Source organism: Pollachius pollachius (genome assembly GCF_949987615.1).
Source record: "Pollachius pollachius genome assembly, chromosome: 11".
In the NCBI taxonomy this organism is placed as follows: domain Eukaryota; kingdom Metazoa; phylum Chordata; class Actinopteri; order Gadiformes; family Gadidae; genus Pollachius; species Pollachius pollachius.
The window spans coordinates 627,501-643,242 of NC_136944.1; the positions used below are offsets into that span (position 1 = coordinate 627,501).

General features: G+C 49.6%; 1 protein-coding gene across 4 annotated transcripts in view; it reads right to left on the bottom strand.

Annotated features, from left to right (window-relative positions):
* The window catches only part of LOC307082435 (NACHT, LRR and PYD domains-containing protein 3-like), a 262,495-nt gene that overhangs the window by 52,851 nt on the left and 193,902 nt on the right, over positions 1-15,742 (bottom strand). The gene's annotated exons all lie outside the window — the stretch shown is intronic.

Here is a 15,742-nt window from a genome sequence, read left to right on the forward strand (position 1 = left end):
ATATCGCTGTCGGTACAGTAAAGATGTTCATAGAACCAAGTGCAAGTATTACAATCGCTAGGCTAACCCATTCCCCGTGTAAAGCAATGATAGCAGCTGCTGTAGATGCTACACAATTAAGTACCTTGATTAAGTGCAATGTACAAGTGCCAGGACGTACAACATTCAATGGTGGCTGTGCATTGGTTTCTATGCAGAGTCAAAGTGAACTCTGAACAGGTGAGTTTTGAGTCTTTTGCGGAAGCTGGTGAGCGACTCTGCAATCCTGACATTGGCAGGGAGCTCGTTCCACCACTGAGGTCCCAAAACAGAGAAAAGTTGTGACTTCACTGATCGACCTTTGCTTGCTCTTAGCGATGGCGGTACCAGACGTCCAGCTGAGGTAGTTGAGCGGAGAGATTGAGCTGGGGTGTGTGGCTTTACTAATGCTTGGAGGGAGGCAGGGGCAGTTCCATCGACTGCCTTGTATGCCAGTACCATCATCTTGAATCTGATGCGAGCTATTAGAGGGAGCCAGTGGAGGTCTCGGAAGAGGGGGGTTACATGTGAGAACTTTGGTAGGCTGAACACGAGGCGCGCTGCCTCATTCTGCGCTGCAAGGGTTTAATCGCAGAGGCAGGGAGTCCAGCCAGGAGCGAGTTGCAGTAGTCGAGGCGGGAGATGACCAGTGATTGGACTTGAAGCTGAGCTGCTTCCCTTGTGAGGAAGGGCCGGATCCTGCGGATGTTGTAAAGTGCAAATCTGCAGGATCGGGCCACCGCAGTGATGTTTGCGGTGCAGCATAACTGATTGTCCAACACTACACCAAGGTTTTTGGCAGATGGAGAAGGAGATACAGTGATGTTCTCAACAGTGACCAGTAAGTCCATGTGTGGGCAATCTTTCCCTGGTATTAGGAGGACCTCAGTCTTGTTGAGGTTAAACCTCAGGTGATGGGCAGTTTTCCAGGTGCTGACTTCTGCCAGACATTCAGATATGCGTGTTGCAATCAGGGCTTTGTCAGATGAGGGAAAGGAGAAAAATAGCTGAGTGTCGTCAGCATAGCAGTGATAGGAAAAGCCGTGGGATGTAATTACAGAGCCCAGAGATCTGGTGTAGAGGGAGAACAGAAGAGGCCCCAGTACAGAGCCTTGAGGGACACCTGTATCAAGCGTGCAAGGTTTGGACAAGGAGCCATTCCATGTTACCTGATAAGTGCGATTCATCGGGTAGGACGTGAACCAGGAAAGGGCAGATTCAGCTATGCCAAGTTCGGCGAGAGTGGCGAGGAGGATCTGGTGGTTCACAGTGTCAAATACTGCAGACAGGTCAAGGAGAATGAGAACCGATGAGAGGGACGAGGCTCTGGCCGCACGGAGGGACTCAGTCACCGCGAGGAGAGCCGTCTCAGTGGAGTGTGCTTTTTTGAAGCCTTACTGGTGAGGGTCAAGCAGGCTGTTGGATGAGAGATAGGAGGACAGTTGGTCAGCGACGGCACGTTCCAAAGTTTTAGAGAGGAATGAAAGAAGAGATACCGGTCTGTAATTCTGGATGTCAGTGGTATCAAGCGTTGGTTTTTTGAGGAGAGGCTTTATTCTTGCAGTCTTGAAAGACGTTGGAACAATGCCAGAAGTGAGGGAGGAGTTAATAAGTGCGGGGAGAAACGGCAGGATGTCGTTTGACACAGCCTGGAGGAGGGAGGAAGGGATAGTGTCAAGGGGGCAGGTGGTGGCATGGTTAGATGTCATAATTCTGTTGACCTCGTCTGAGGTGAGAGGGATAAATTGGGTAAAGACAGAGGTGGGGGTGGGGGGAGGGAGGATGGTGGCAGTGATAAAAGAGGAGCTAATGTCCTTTACTTTCTGGGTAAAGTAGGTAACAAAGTCATCAGCAGTGAGGCAGGAAGGAGGAGGAGGGGAGGGAGTGTTGAGGAGGGAAGAGAACAAGGAAAACAGTTTCCTGGGGTTTGAGGCGGAGGAGTTAATTTTGTCAGGTAGAAGGCAGATTTGGCTGTTGACACAGTGGAGGTGAAATCAGAGAGAAGAAAGAGATAGTGAGATAGATCATCATAGGACAGTCTGATCTCTTCCATTTCCTCTCAGCTGCCCGCAACTTAGCTCTATTTGTCCGCAGAGATTCAGACAGCCAAGGAGGGGGGGGGGGGGGTGAAGATCGCGCCGGTCTGGAGTGGAAGGGACATAGGGAGTCCAAGGAGGAGGAGAGGGAGGATAGCAGGGTGTCAGGATTCCTCTGTGGATAGTTGAGAGAATCGTTAAATAGAAGGTAGTGAAGACAGAACAGTTGAGGCAAACGTAGAGGGAGAGAGAGTTTTGAGGTTGCGGCGGGTGGTGACAATGTGGGGACTAGAGAGGAGGGGGTGAGAGGACTTTAAGGGGAGAGAAAAAGCAACAAAGTGATGGTCAGGCACGGGGAGTGGGGTAAGCAGAGCTGCCACAGGACCTTGTGAATATCAGGTCAAGCTGGTTCCCGGCCCTGTGTGTGGGAGGAGAAGGGGATAGTGTTAAGTCAAAGGTGGCAAAAAAGTTGGTTTATTCAGGTGAGTGCAACTTCTCTGGCAGGATGTTAAAGTCGCCAAGTATGACGAGTGGTGTGCCATTCTTAGGAAAGCAGCTGAGAAGGGCATCCATTTCGTCAAAGAAGTCGCAAAGGGGACCAGGAGGACGGTAGATTACCACAATGAAGAGATTAATAGGAAGGGTGACAGTTGTCTTGTAACCGAAAGGTTGCTAGTTCGATCCCCAGCTCCTCCTAGCTGAGTGTTAACGTGTCCCTGAGCAAGACACTTAACCCTAACTGCTCCTGACGAGCTGGCTGTCGCCTTGCATGGTTGACTCTGCCGTCAGTGTGTCAATGTGTGTATTAACCGATGTAAGTCGCTTTGGATAAAAGCGTCTGCTAAAGGCCTTAATTGTAATTGTAATTGTGACAGTGACAGCGTGGAGTTCAAGTGCAGATCTGGCCAAGTGTTCTAGTGGAAGGACCTGATAGGACCACATCGGAGAGAGGAGGAGTCCGGTCCCTCCTCCTCGCCCCGAAGGTCTAGGGGTGTGTGAGAATGAGAAAACAGTGGAAAGAGCAGCAGGAGTGGCAGAGTTCTCTGGAGTGATCCTGGTGTCTGTCAGGGCCAGCAAATGGAGGGTATTGAGGGACGCGTAGGCCGAAATAGAGCCTGCCTTTTTGACCACTGACTGGCAATTCCAGAGTCCTCCCATCACTTCAAGGTCAGTGATGGCGAGGGTGGGTAAATGGCATAGATTGGATGGGTTACGACGCCGAGCAGAGGATCTATTGTGGCAATGTCTATGAGTAGAGATTCTAACGATAATTGAAGTACGACACATAACTACAATACAGTGGCCTCTAAGGTCTTCCTCGATTGACTCCCACAGAAAGACTTAGTCTTAGTCTTTGTTTCCCGGGTCCCGACGCTAAAGCTGATGCTACTAACACTTAGCCTTTAAATGCACATGGTAGCTCAGGCAGCCTTAGCTCCGCCCAGTCAATCAAGCCTATTGTTCACACCTTGTGACCGAAACTAGACTCAACGACCTTACTATCAACAACAACACAGCAAAAACCAACACTGCAGAAACTAGGGTTAAAGTTAGTACAACCAATTGCAATGCCAAACACTATAATACTTAGCTTCAAGACTCACCACAGCTAGATATGAGACAACCTTCTTAAAGACACAATGTAATGTAACAGGAATATGGCATTGGGAATCGGGAATTAGGAAGAGTGTGTGTAAGGTGTGTGTGAGAATAAGTGCGTGTGAGCATTGTTGTGTGTGTGCGATGAGCGTGTGAGTGAGTGAGTAAGTGAGTGAGTGAGTGAGTGAGTGGATTTAAACAGTTATTGCTCAGAGGTGGTGTGATTGAGAGGAGGGATATGGCTGTTGTAGTGATGTGGTTGACATGGTGTGAATGATTGCAACTGTTTTTTCGTCTGAATTCTGCATTCTCTGTCCGCAAACAACATGAAAAATTATTACTATTGTAAAATTACGACTTTTTACTCGGAAAAGTGACTTTAGTGCCTGGACGAGTGAAACGTAAATGTACTTATCCCAGGAACAATGCCTGATTAGAAAAGTTTATGTTGACACACACACACACACACACACACACACACACACACACCTTTGCTGTTCTGCAAGCTGTGATGGACACTTGCAGACTAAAACTATTCTCAATTCAATCCATACAAATTGTATCTAAAGTAAAATATTTACAAGCCAGGGCAACATGTTTGTGGCTGTATGGCTCTGTTGGGGGAAACTGGAATAGATCACAGCGATCTTCATTTCCTCCCTTGCACCGCTGCGTCTCCAGATACGTAGAGATACAGGACGCTAAAGCCTGAGTCTTGTTATCTGTGGTCTGTGTGTGTGTGTGTGTGTGTGTGTGTGTGTGCGCGTGTATGTGTGTGTGTCTGTGTGTTTGTGTGCGTAGTCTTGTGTTTTTTTCCATGTCGTCAGAATAATTATTGAGTGTATTTCACAATATATTTTCAGCCAGGGCAACATGTCTGTATTTGGCAGGATGGCTCTGTGAGGGAAACTCCCCGGCCGTCCGAGCAGCCTTGAAACACCACATCCCCATCAGGTCATGTCACGCTACGTCCTGCTACGCGGTCCAACACCCCCATCTAGTGGTTGGTGGTGGCTTCTGGTCCTCATCCCCTCGACGCACCTGCCGGTAATATACTAATCACCGTACCCTACTTCAGTTTGGGATTTCCAGTCTGCCGGCGCCAGTTCGTCGTTTACTGCTACAAGTTAGTATCACCCTTCCAGCTCTTGTTTAAGTCTTGCCCCGATTCCTTGCTCCCTTAGTAATCCCCTCTCCCCCTCTCTAGTTCTCCTTCTGCCCGCCTGCCTACCCGTTATCGGACCTTCGCCTGCCTGACTACCCGTCCATCGTCGAGCCCTTGCCTACCCAATCGCCCGCCTGGCACCAGACCCCCCGCCTGCCTGACTACCCGCCTTGCTTGTGTCAATAAATGCCGTTGCCCTTGCCCTGTCTCCGCCTCCCTGTGTCCAGCACTTGGGTCTCCGCGTTCTGTTCCCTAACAGGTCAAACAGTTTAGAACGCCCTGGACCAGAGATCTGAAGGGTTTCGCAGGCCGCTTGTTAAAGGACGCCCACTGACCCTAGCCCCCCAAAGGGCAGGGAAACCCCCCCTAATATCAGGGACCCTGGAGAAGGAACCCTGAAAAGGGATCCCTCTCCAGGGATGGTAGGAGTGCAATAGGAGCCAGAATAATGTGCAGACGTGATGGTAGCATAACAACTGCTATCTGAGAGATATCCTCTATCCATCGCTATCTCTTGACTTTATAATACAACACTTAAAAGCGGTTGCTTTAGTTATTTCATCATTTTTTTTATATGTAATTAAATGATTCTTTAAGTACAGAGAGAGAGAGAGAGAGAGAGAGAGAGAGAGAGAGAGAGATTAAATCGGTTTAAATATCGGAACCAGTGAATGATTAATCATCCTGTGGATTAATTGTTCGAGTTTGAGATTGTACACAAACGCAGTTTCACATCAAAAGGAAAGACAGCGGAACTAGCACTGCTTCCGGACCACTACAGTCCTAGTTCCGGTTCTATATATAGTTGGGACCGAGACGCTCTGAAGGGTCCTTCCTGCAGACCCCCCGGAGAGGAGCCCCAGCAGCAGCGGCAGTGCCCCCGCCCCCATGCTGAGTGTGGAGGATGGTCGTCTGGTCTCCTGAAGGTCTGAACCGGCGGGACTCGAGGGGAGGGAAGAGGCGGACCCGCTCGACCAATGGCAATTCGGAAAGGCGGTTGCGTCATTAGTTACCAGGTGGACCACAACAGTTGAAGTGGAAATAAGTGAAGCAACCGAACGGACAGAAGAGCACCAGAGAGGCTTGGTAGACCTCGGTGTTCAACAGATTAAACACAGGCACGCAAACACACACACGAAATAAAAATATAAAATATATACAAAGTAGGCCTTTATATAAATGTAAATATAGAGTATGTCGGTGGACATATAGGTTGACTCCATGTGTTCTGGTCTACTGTTGTGACAGCGTCGTGGTGCTGAGGAGATCAGCAGGACCGCAGCGCCCCCGTGTGGCCGCCCGGTGAACCGCGGGTCGCTGACCGCAACCGCCTTTGGGGGAATTACAAATATGATAGTAGGAAAACAACGCCCTCACAAGTAAATGGCGTTTTATTGCTTTATAAAGAATCAAAAAGTTATGAGCAACTAAAAACACAAGTCATTATCGTTATTAAAGTAATGAAATAGAACTCAGTATCTCTGGTGGCGTGCTCGGGGTGTGGGTGTGTCCGTAGCGCTGCGGGGCGGGGGGCCTTATCAACACGGTGAGAGCCGACTGTTCTGGGAGCCGTTGAATGAACCCGAAAAACTCAAAGAGAGAGTAACCGAGTGACGCAGTAAACCCGCTCAGACCCGCTCCGCTCCTGGTTCTCGCTCAGACCCGCTCCGCTCCTGGTTCTCACTCAGACCCGCTCCGCTCCTGGATCTCGCTCAGACCCGCTCCGCTCCTGGTCCCGGGTGAGGTCATCCGTCGGAGGCTGACACGATGCTGAGCAGCGCGGCGGTGCGTCCTGCGCACAGCGGGGGGGGGCTTCTGCTTCGAGAACACTCGCAGGTCAGGGTTAGGGTCAGGGTCGGGGTCAGGGTCAGGGTCAGGGTTAGGGTCAGGGTCAGGGTCAGGGTCAGGGTCAGGGTTACGGTCAGGGTCAGGGTCAGGGTTAGGGTCAGGGTTTGGGTCTGACCCTGACCTCTGACCCCTGGGGCTGTGAAGGCAACGGGAGCAGGAGAGGAGGAGGAGGAGGCATGAAGAAGTCTGGAGTGATGAAGGTCAGTTAGGTCTGGAGTGATGAAGGTGAGTTAGGTCTGGAGTGATGAAGGTGAGTTAGGTCTGGAGTGATGAAGGTGAGTTAGGTCTGGACTGATGAAGGTGAGTTAGGTCTGGAGTGATGAAGGTGAGTTAGGTCTGGACTGATGAAGGTGAGTTAGGTCTTGAGTGATGATGATGAAGATGTTTGTTAGGTGAGAAGTGATGAGGATGAAGGTTGATGAGGAAGGTTTGTGAGGTGTGAAGTGATGAAGGTGAAGGCGATGTGGAGTGGTGAAGGTGAGGAGGTTTGGAGTGATGAAGGTGAGGAGGTTTGGACTGATGAAGGTGAGGAGGTTTTGCCGCCCGCTGTGTGTGTCAGCAGCTCTGATCCTGGGAGTTGGTGTACAGGACATCTTAATGGACACATGGCGTGTTTCCACCTGAGGGGGCGGGTCGGTTCTGTTCGCTAAGGTGCGGCACAGGTCGCATCCGAACACTGAATCCCTTCTAGAGAGGAGTTCAGTTCAACCTTGGGGAATATTTCATTATATTACAGATGTAATATATATATATATATATATATATATATATATATATTACGGCTGTCAATAGATTAAAAATTTTAATCTGATTAATCACAGGGTAGCTGTGGATTAATCACGATTAATCACGATTAATTGCCATTCATAAATATGCCCGGAATTTCTGAATTTCTCTGTATATTGTTGTAGGAACGGAAAGATAAATGACAGAAGGTGGATATATAGGCATTTAGCATGTTCTTTTATTCATGAAAGAATCCAGATGATGGTGTTATTAATAATGAAAAATAAAATCGAACTTAAACATACCACACCATATTTCAATTTTTGTTTTGTGCCAGTCTCTTTGCAATGCCTATGAGCATATAACATTTTTATTTTTATTTTTTTAATCAAACTTAAAGATAACAGTCATCGCAAACGTTATGGGCATCTTAGCCATTGCTAAGTTTAGAATGGTTAAACATTGGTTGAACATTTTCCCTTTTTTAAATTAACAAACTACCACACCTTCGTACAATAAAATGTGTCTCTTGGCTATTCTTCTTTTAGCCAGTTGCTGAGGCAAACTAACTGGCTGACATTTTCTGAAAGTAAGGCTGACCGTTTCTTTTGCACGATGTGGCCTGCCACTGAGAAGAGTCTTTCACATGGAACTGTGGATGCAGGAGTCGCTAGATATTTGCGAGCCAGCAGGGCCAGCTTGTCATGGGCTCCTGAATGAGCAGACCACCACTGCAATGGACAGTCCTCCATACTAATGCAGGGCTCTGCCCCGTACCTGTGTATGTCTCTGCCAGGCTGCACCTCCTCATCAGAATCTGAATCTGAGCACATTTGTAGGAGCAGGCTCATTTTCTTCTTGGGTGGCCCATCTTCAGAAGACCTTCTTGGTGATTGTTCATGCAGCATGCCTCCCAGTGTGGTCCACACCTCTTCTCTTTCACTCTTGGGCAGGGTCTTCAAGTCTTTAAAGCGTGGATCCAGGGCCGTTGCAAGCTTGAGCCATGTGTTGTTGGTCTTTTCTTGGCGGGAGGCTAGGTCTTCTTTGAATGCCGTCTTAAATCGCACCACATATGCAGGGTCCTCATCAGAGACCTCCATTACACGACGCAAGTGGCAGAGGGCAGGCCTCCCCACCCAGGATCTCAGTTACATACCTGCAGTTGAATGAAACACACACACACACACACACACACACACACACACACACACACACACACACATCATTAAGTGATTACAACAGAAGTTGGTAGTTTACAAAAAGGTAACATATAATTTCAATTTAATTAATTGCATTTTATTTCAAACTATAGGCCTATTAATAATTAATATGTGGATTACTTACCGACAGGGCTCTAGAAGAGTCTCAAGTCTTTGCACCTTGTCCCATTCTGGTGGTGTCAGCATAATGAGTTTGTGCTGCTGTTGGTCCAGGGTTGCTTTTATTGCTGCTTGATTGCGGTTCAGACGCTTGACCATATCCACCGTCGAATTCCAACGTGTTGGAACGTCCTGGACCAGCGGCTCCTGCTTCTGTCCAAGGGCAGCTTGTTGTGCTTGAAGCTCCGCGGTGTTTACTTGGACAATGCACGCACAAATCCGCTGTCAGAGAGGCTCACCGTGATGCTTCTCTGTAGGATGTGAGCTATGCAAGGCATGTGCTCAAATGTCAAAAGTCTAGCCGCAGCGATCATATTGCGTGCGCTGTCGGTCCCTATAGTTGTGACTTTTCCTTCTATTTCCCACTTGCGCGCTACTGTTAGGAACTGCTCTGCACATGCTTCTGCAAAGTGACGCTCTTCTGTTTTCATTGTAGTTAGCGCAAACGACTTCAGTTCCCATTTTTTAGTGATATGATGTGCAGTTACACCCAGGTAATTGTTGTTACTCACAGAGGTCCAGTGGTCTCCTGTCAGGGCGACATAGTCAGCTACAGCCAAATCCTCTTCTTTCTTTTTCTTTTCCGTTTTGTAGAGGTCGTGGATTTTAGTCATTACTGTGCCTCTTGACGGTGGCTTGTAGAATGCGTCGCGTGAAGCAACTTGTAACACTTCCGCGAGGCCCTTGTCCTCGACAATATTAATCGGCCGACAGTCTTTTGCAATCCATTTGGCAATTTTTTGGGTCAAGTTCTCAGAAATAGACTTACTTAATGCACGGCCTTCGGTGAGCGTTGTCTGAACTAAGCCCCCTGGTCTTGCCCCAGAACTTGAAGAGCCGACAAACGCATGCTTAGCGTTGATATGGTACTTTAGGCTGGAAGTGCTTCGGTGAAACGAAAACTCCTTCTTGCAGAGTGTGCAAATCACTGCTTGTTTTTTAAGTGTTCCATCTTTGTTTTTTTTAAATTCAAACTTTCCATCCAAAGGGCCAACAACTTCTTTCGGTTCAGTATCCATCTTGTGTCTCAGTCAAAACTCTAGAGCGGCAAATAGCGGCGGCAAATAGCGGCGGCAAGTGCTGGAGCGGGAAATATTGGGCGGGTCATTTTGCGCATGCGTTAATGCGTTAAATAAATTAATGTGTTAATTCCACAAATTAATCACCCTGCGTTAACGCGTTAATTTTGACAACCCTAATATATATATATATGCATCTATACATACACTACCGTTTAAAAGTTTGGGGTCATCCAGACAATTTCATGTTTTCCATGAAACACAGAAAAACAGTGTTCAGCATATTTGTACAAGGGTTTTCTAACCAATAACCCTTTTAACCTGATTAGTTAAACAACGTAGTATGAGAACACAGGAGTGATGGTGGCTGGGAATGGGCCTCTGTTCGCCTATGTAGACATTGAATCTATCAATGACGCCTCGATGACGTCACCCCCAGGACCCGACGGGAGAGTTCTCACAGGAGGAGTGTGAGCTCCCCCTATGGGAATGCAAGGACCAAGATTTTGCTTTATCTTGATTTGTGTTGTGCATTTCACCCTTGGCTCTGAGCCTAGATGTGAAAATGCAGGGTTTTTTGTTTTCACGTTTAAATCACATGGGCCTGCTCGCTACCCGAGTGGAACAGTGGCGCGCAGTTCCCCCGTGGATCCTACTGTTTCCCAGGGTTACAGACTGCAATTTGCTATGAAACCAACCAGATTCAATGGTGTGTTAGTTTCTATGGCCAGTGGGGATTCAGCACGAATCCTAGAGGACCAAATATCGTCCCTGCTGCGAAAACAAGCGGTCAGGGCTGTCCCGAACAAGCAAGCCCAACAGGGTTTTTACTCCCGTTATTTTCTCATTCCAAAGAGAGGGAGCTCGTCCCTCTGCCCCATGTTAGATCTCCGTGTGTTGAACGGACACCTGCGCAAATACACGTTTGGGATGTTGACACACAAAGTGCTCTGTCGTTCAATCCGTCCAGGGGATTGGTTTGTAACAATCGAGCTCTCAGACGCATAATTTCACATCGCCATCTATCCCGCGCACCGGTAATTTCTCCGGTTCACGTTTCAGAACAGGGCTTACGAATACCAAGTAGTCCCATTCGGGCTATCGTTGACCCCGAGAGTGTTCAGCAGGTGTGTGGAGGCAGCACTGTCACCGATAAGAAACAGCGGCATCAGAATATTCTCTTATCTGGACGATTACCTGACATGTTCCAATTAACAGGCACTCAGAGATTCTGCTACCATGGTAAACCATCTCAGGACTCTGGGATTCAGCATGAGCCCAGTAAAACACTGAACAAAGTTAGAAAAATAACATTGGGTGACTTGACGTAATCCCTGGTTCAGATAACAGAGTGAGGTGTTTCACCAACACGTCCATCCTTGCATTAACACAGAAAGAAACCAGAATGATTTGAGGAGGGAGGGTCGACGGTCAAAGTGCAGGGGGCGGGGCCCTGTGGCACAGCCCGACCTGTCCGTCAAGGACAGACGTGGTGCGATTGGAGCTTCTGCAGTAGGTCACGCCGAGGCGATTCCTACAGTGCAACACCTCACTCTGTTATCAAAGAACCTGGGCTCACGTCAAGGAACCCAAAGTTAACACCGTCTGAAGGCTTTCCTATAGGTTCACTGAAGGAAAGCCTATAGTGACCACTATAGGAGGACCTCAAACTCCCCATGAACGGACTCATCCCCCTGGACTCACTCTTTACACGACAATTGCAGTATTTCACACTTTAATTATCTTTAATTTATCTGTTTTTGGAAGATGCTGTCATTTTTCATAATATCGCACAATTGACTTTTTATGGCATATTATCTGATATGTATATATATTTTTTGTATTCAACATTTTCTACTTATATTATATACCTGACCTTTTTATTTTAGTGTTCACTTGCTTTGGCAATGCAAATGTATATTTCTCATGCCAATAAAGCTTGAGAGAGAGAGAGAGAGAGAGAGAGAGAGAGAGAGAGAGAGAGAGAGAGAGAGAGACACTCATTCACCGCGTCTCTCCCCTCTGATCGCGATTACGGGTCTCTAGTTATTACGTTAATCTCCGCCCACCCTGGAGCGAGCATTTTTTTTAAGGTGGAATCGAAACTTAAGAGGAGCCTGATCGGCGAATATGGGGCTGCAATGAATGTGGGGCTACCTTCAGTGTCGTATCCATTTTGCTGCGTCTACAAACTAGTACAGACTAGTCCCCTCGGTCATCCGTCGACCGACGGAGGTCGTGTGAATGCGCCCTGGCCTGAATACGTGCGGACCATGGACCTATAAAGACTGTTTGGAATGCGCCCTTACCGTTTTGAGTACACCATCCGGGTCCCTTCAGTACACTTCTTTTACCGCGATCGTTATTGGAACGCCCTAATCAAACTATGTATAGTAAGTACGTCCTTTTCCTGTGACATTCCTGCGTCTCCCCCTCGTCATAGCCCGTTTCAGCACCCTGTCAGTGGACAGGTACAATCCTACGAACGTCGTGAGTGCATTGAAAGCACGTTCATGTTAGTTTAGTAGTTAGTAGTTTCGGGAAACGCTCCAAAGAAATTCCCGATTGGTTCGCAAGATCTATCGTGAGAATGATCAAACAAGCAAAGCGTTATCGGAAAACGAGGCCCCGGACTTCCAACAAAAAAATTAAAAAAACAAAACAAGACATTTTCTTCCATTGTGATTGGGTGGGCAGGGCGCACATTTGGGTGGGCTGAGGCCACCCTTGCCCCTGGCTACCGCCGGCCCTGCTATAGACCTGACTCCAGCCCCTATGGCCCCCCGGTGGGGGGCCCGGAGCCTCGCCGACCCAGCCACTACACCTTGGGGACCAGGACTCCGGAGCTGGCCCTCCCGCTGGGCCTGGACGTGAGTCTCTTCTGACGAGGTCGCTGCTTTTACCGCGTTCTCCGAGTCTGCTTCATCCGTCATGTGCTGCGCGCGGAACGCGTCCGTCGGCCCAGGTGCGTTTTGAGGCGTTTTACGCACCTTGTTTTCACGGGTCCGTGCCCTTACGTCATCTAGCTCCATTCAGACTTCTTTTTCACTTTCTCCCAACTCCAGTTTAGAATCAGTAGGGAACGTGTCGCACGCAAGTTGATATGTGTTATGAGTGTCCACTAGACCACTAGAGATCCAGTTCAATCTAAAGAGATCCAACTCAATTTAAAGCCACTAGAGATCCACTTCAATCTAAAGCGATCCAACTCAATCTAATGCAACTAGAAGTAGAAGCACAGGAGACTCCTTTGGTGAAACTCGCTGTTCTGGTATCCGACCACTAGGGGGTGCCAAACTGGCGTTGTATGTAGGGGGTGCTAAACGGCCGCTTCCATCCTCCCCTACACAAAGTGTTGTAAACATCGCAAAGACAAGCTTTCGGTAAAGTAATTGATCAAATAAAAAAATGAATAAAGAAAAACCTCCACACTATACAAATAGTTCCTTAATTAGATTCAATCTGTTTTGACTGAAGCCTCGTTGCCCCCGGGGTCTCTGGGTTAGGGCATGCTGACTCCTAATCACGCCGCATCTGATTCACTGCCAAACCAGGAACCACCTGAGCAGGTGAAAGGGAATCTTTTGGCCATTGATGACGCCATTGATAACATTGTTATTTTTTTTGTGTTTTAATTGGTTTTATTTTTTAGGGTAATTTCCCGCTGTGCAGGTTTTGAAGGTCTTTCGCTTTTTTTGGTCGGGAAGATCGTCTGCTGAGGAAAGGGATTGAGAGAATAAACAAGTTTTATGTGTTTATGTATCTGTCCGTCTCCCTTTCTCTATCTCTTTCACTATCCACCTCTAACCCCCCGAAATGTGTTAATTTGTAATGTACACACACACACACACACACACTCACACACGTATCTTTCATCTGTAATTGCAGTGTTGCTGTTGTTTTGGAGAGCTAGCCGCTAGTTAGCGATGCTCTATTCTCCACTGTGGGAATTATGCATCGCACAAAACAAACACACAAAACCTTCTGTGTAATTACACACCCTGTCTTGGTGCAGGACGACACACAAACACACAGACACACACACACACACACACACACACACACGCTCTCCGAATACAGTGAGGAAGAGTACAAACACTCAATAAGTGCCTACATTAAGATCCAGGACGCACAACATACAATAAGTGCGTACAACATACAATAAGTGTGTGGCAGTCTACCAGTAATATATAAGTAGTATCAGTGTCGATACCGATCTATGAATCTGTTCTTCAATGTACAAACATGCTCACAAACGTCCCTCCGAGCCCATCGCCCTTCCGTGCGAGTCCACCGCCGCCCCGGATGCGGAGATCCACTGGATCCTCCCCGGGCGCCACATCGTCAGCCACGCGGCGAACACCTCCAGTGCGTTTGTGTTCTCCAACGGCTCTCTGCGAGTACCGCAGGGTCTGCTGTCGGACAGCGGCTATTACAAAATGTGTCGCTGTAACCGACACGGTGTGGACACGCTCGCCATGGAGGTCAACGTGACCAGACACCCAGGCCGGGATGAGGAGAACGACGCAGAGGAAGTCGGCAAAGTCGCCGCAGTCGGCGTCCGGACTCCGCATGAGGATTAAGGTGTGGACCGAGGAGTCCGTGGACGGATCCGGGGACGATCAAGGCAGGAAGTCGATCAAACCGGATGTCAGTAGACGCAGGGGTCCTATCCCGGGGAGGAGGGCGGCACATCCGTTCAGGACGACATGGAGGAGGCTGGCGGTGCCGCGGGAACCCGTCCAGCCTCGCGTCGAAGCCAGAAAGCCCGCGGCGGACGTGCGCCGGAGGGTCAACATGGAGAGCAACAAGATCGACCTGCGGAAATGGGCGGACATCCTGGCCAAGGTCCGCGATAAAACCGGTCAGAGCGGCATCACGGCGGCGAACACGGTCCGACAGACGCAAACGTCGGAGAAGAGTCTATCCGGTCTTTCCGATAAAGAGTCGTTTATCGGAAAGACCGCGATATTGGAGGGGAACATGGAGGGTTCCGGAGAGGGCGAGGCAATGCAGGAGGAGAAGAAGGAGGTCCTCCACATAACCCCTACAACAAGAACTACAACAACACCGACCCTGACACACATCACAAGCACTACGGACTACAAACCCAGCACGCAGAGCGTGACCGAGAGCAGACGCACAACCCACGTGACCTCAGACACGCGCACACCGCCATCCACGCGACCCCCGACCCCCGACCCCCGCAGAACACACAGCCCCCAGGCGGCGGCGGTGGGGACGGGGTCTGGTAACACACAGTTAACGCACACACAGAGCACACAAGTGACTCCGAGCGACACACAGGGCACACACGTGACCCTGAGCGACACACGTGACCCTGAGCGACACACAGGGCACACACGTGACCCTGAGCGACACACAGGGCACACACGTGACCCTGAGAGACACACAGAGCACACACGTGACCCTGAGCGACACACGGAGCACACACGTGACCCCGAGCGCGCCGGTCACACACCAGAGCTCGTGCCGTGCAGCACACGACTCAAAGCCCCCAAGGCTCGGCGCAAATCCCCCGAGAGGAGAACCGCCCCCCGCCCCCCGCCCCCTCGCTAACCCCGACCTGCAGACCCGCATCCCCCCCCCCCAGCACCACATCTGGACCACAGAGCCGTCTCACTCTCTGGCAGACGAACACAAACAGAGCCAGCAGCCGCGGCGGTGTAACCCACGGCGACTCGTCCCGGGGGCGCGCGGGCAACGAGACCGACACAGACGCAGACGTCGGGATAGTCACGACACGAGACGCAACACAACCGCCGCGAGAGGGGGGAGGGAGGCCCAGAGGGGCGAGGGTTGGGAGGAGGGAGGGGGGAGGGAGTGGTTGCTGCCGCCACTGAGGTAATCGGGGTCCAGCTGGAGGAATCCAGGGGGTTGGCCAGGGATTCGCCGAGCGGTTGGCCGCTCATCGGGGAGACGCCGGCGCTG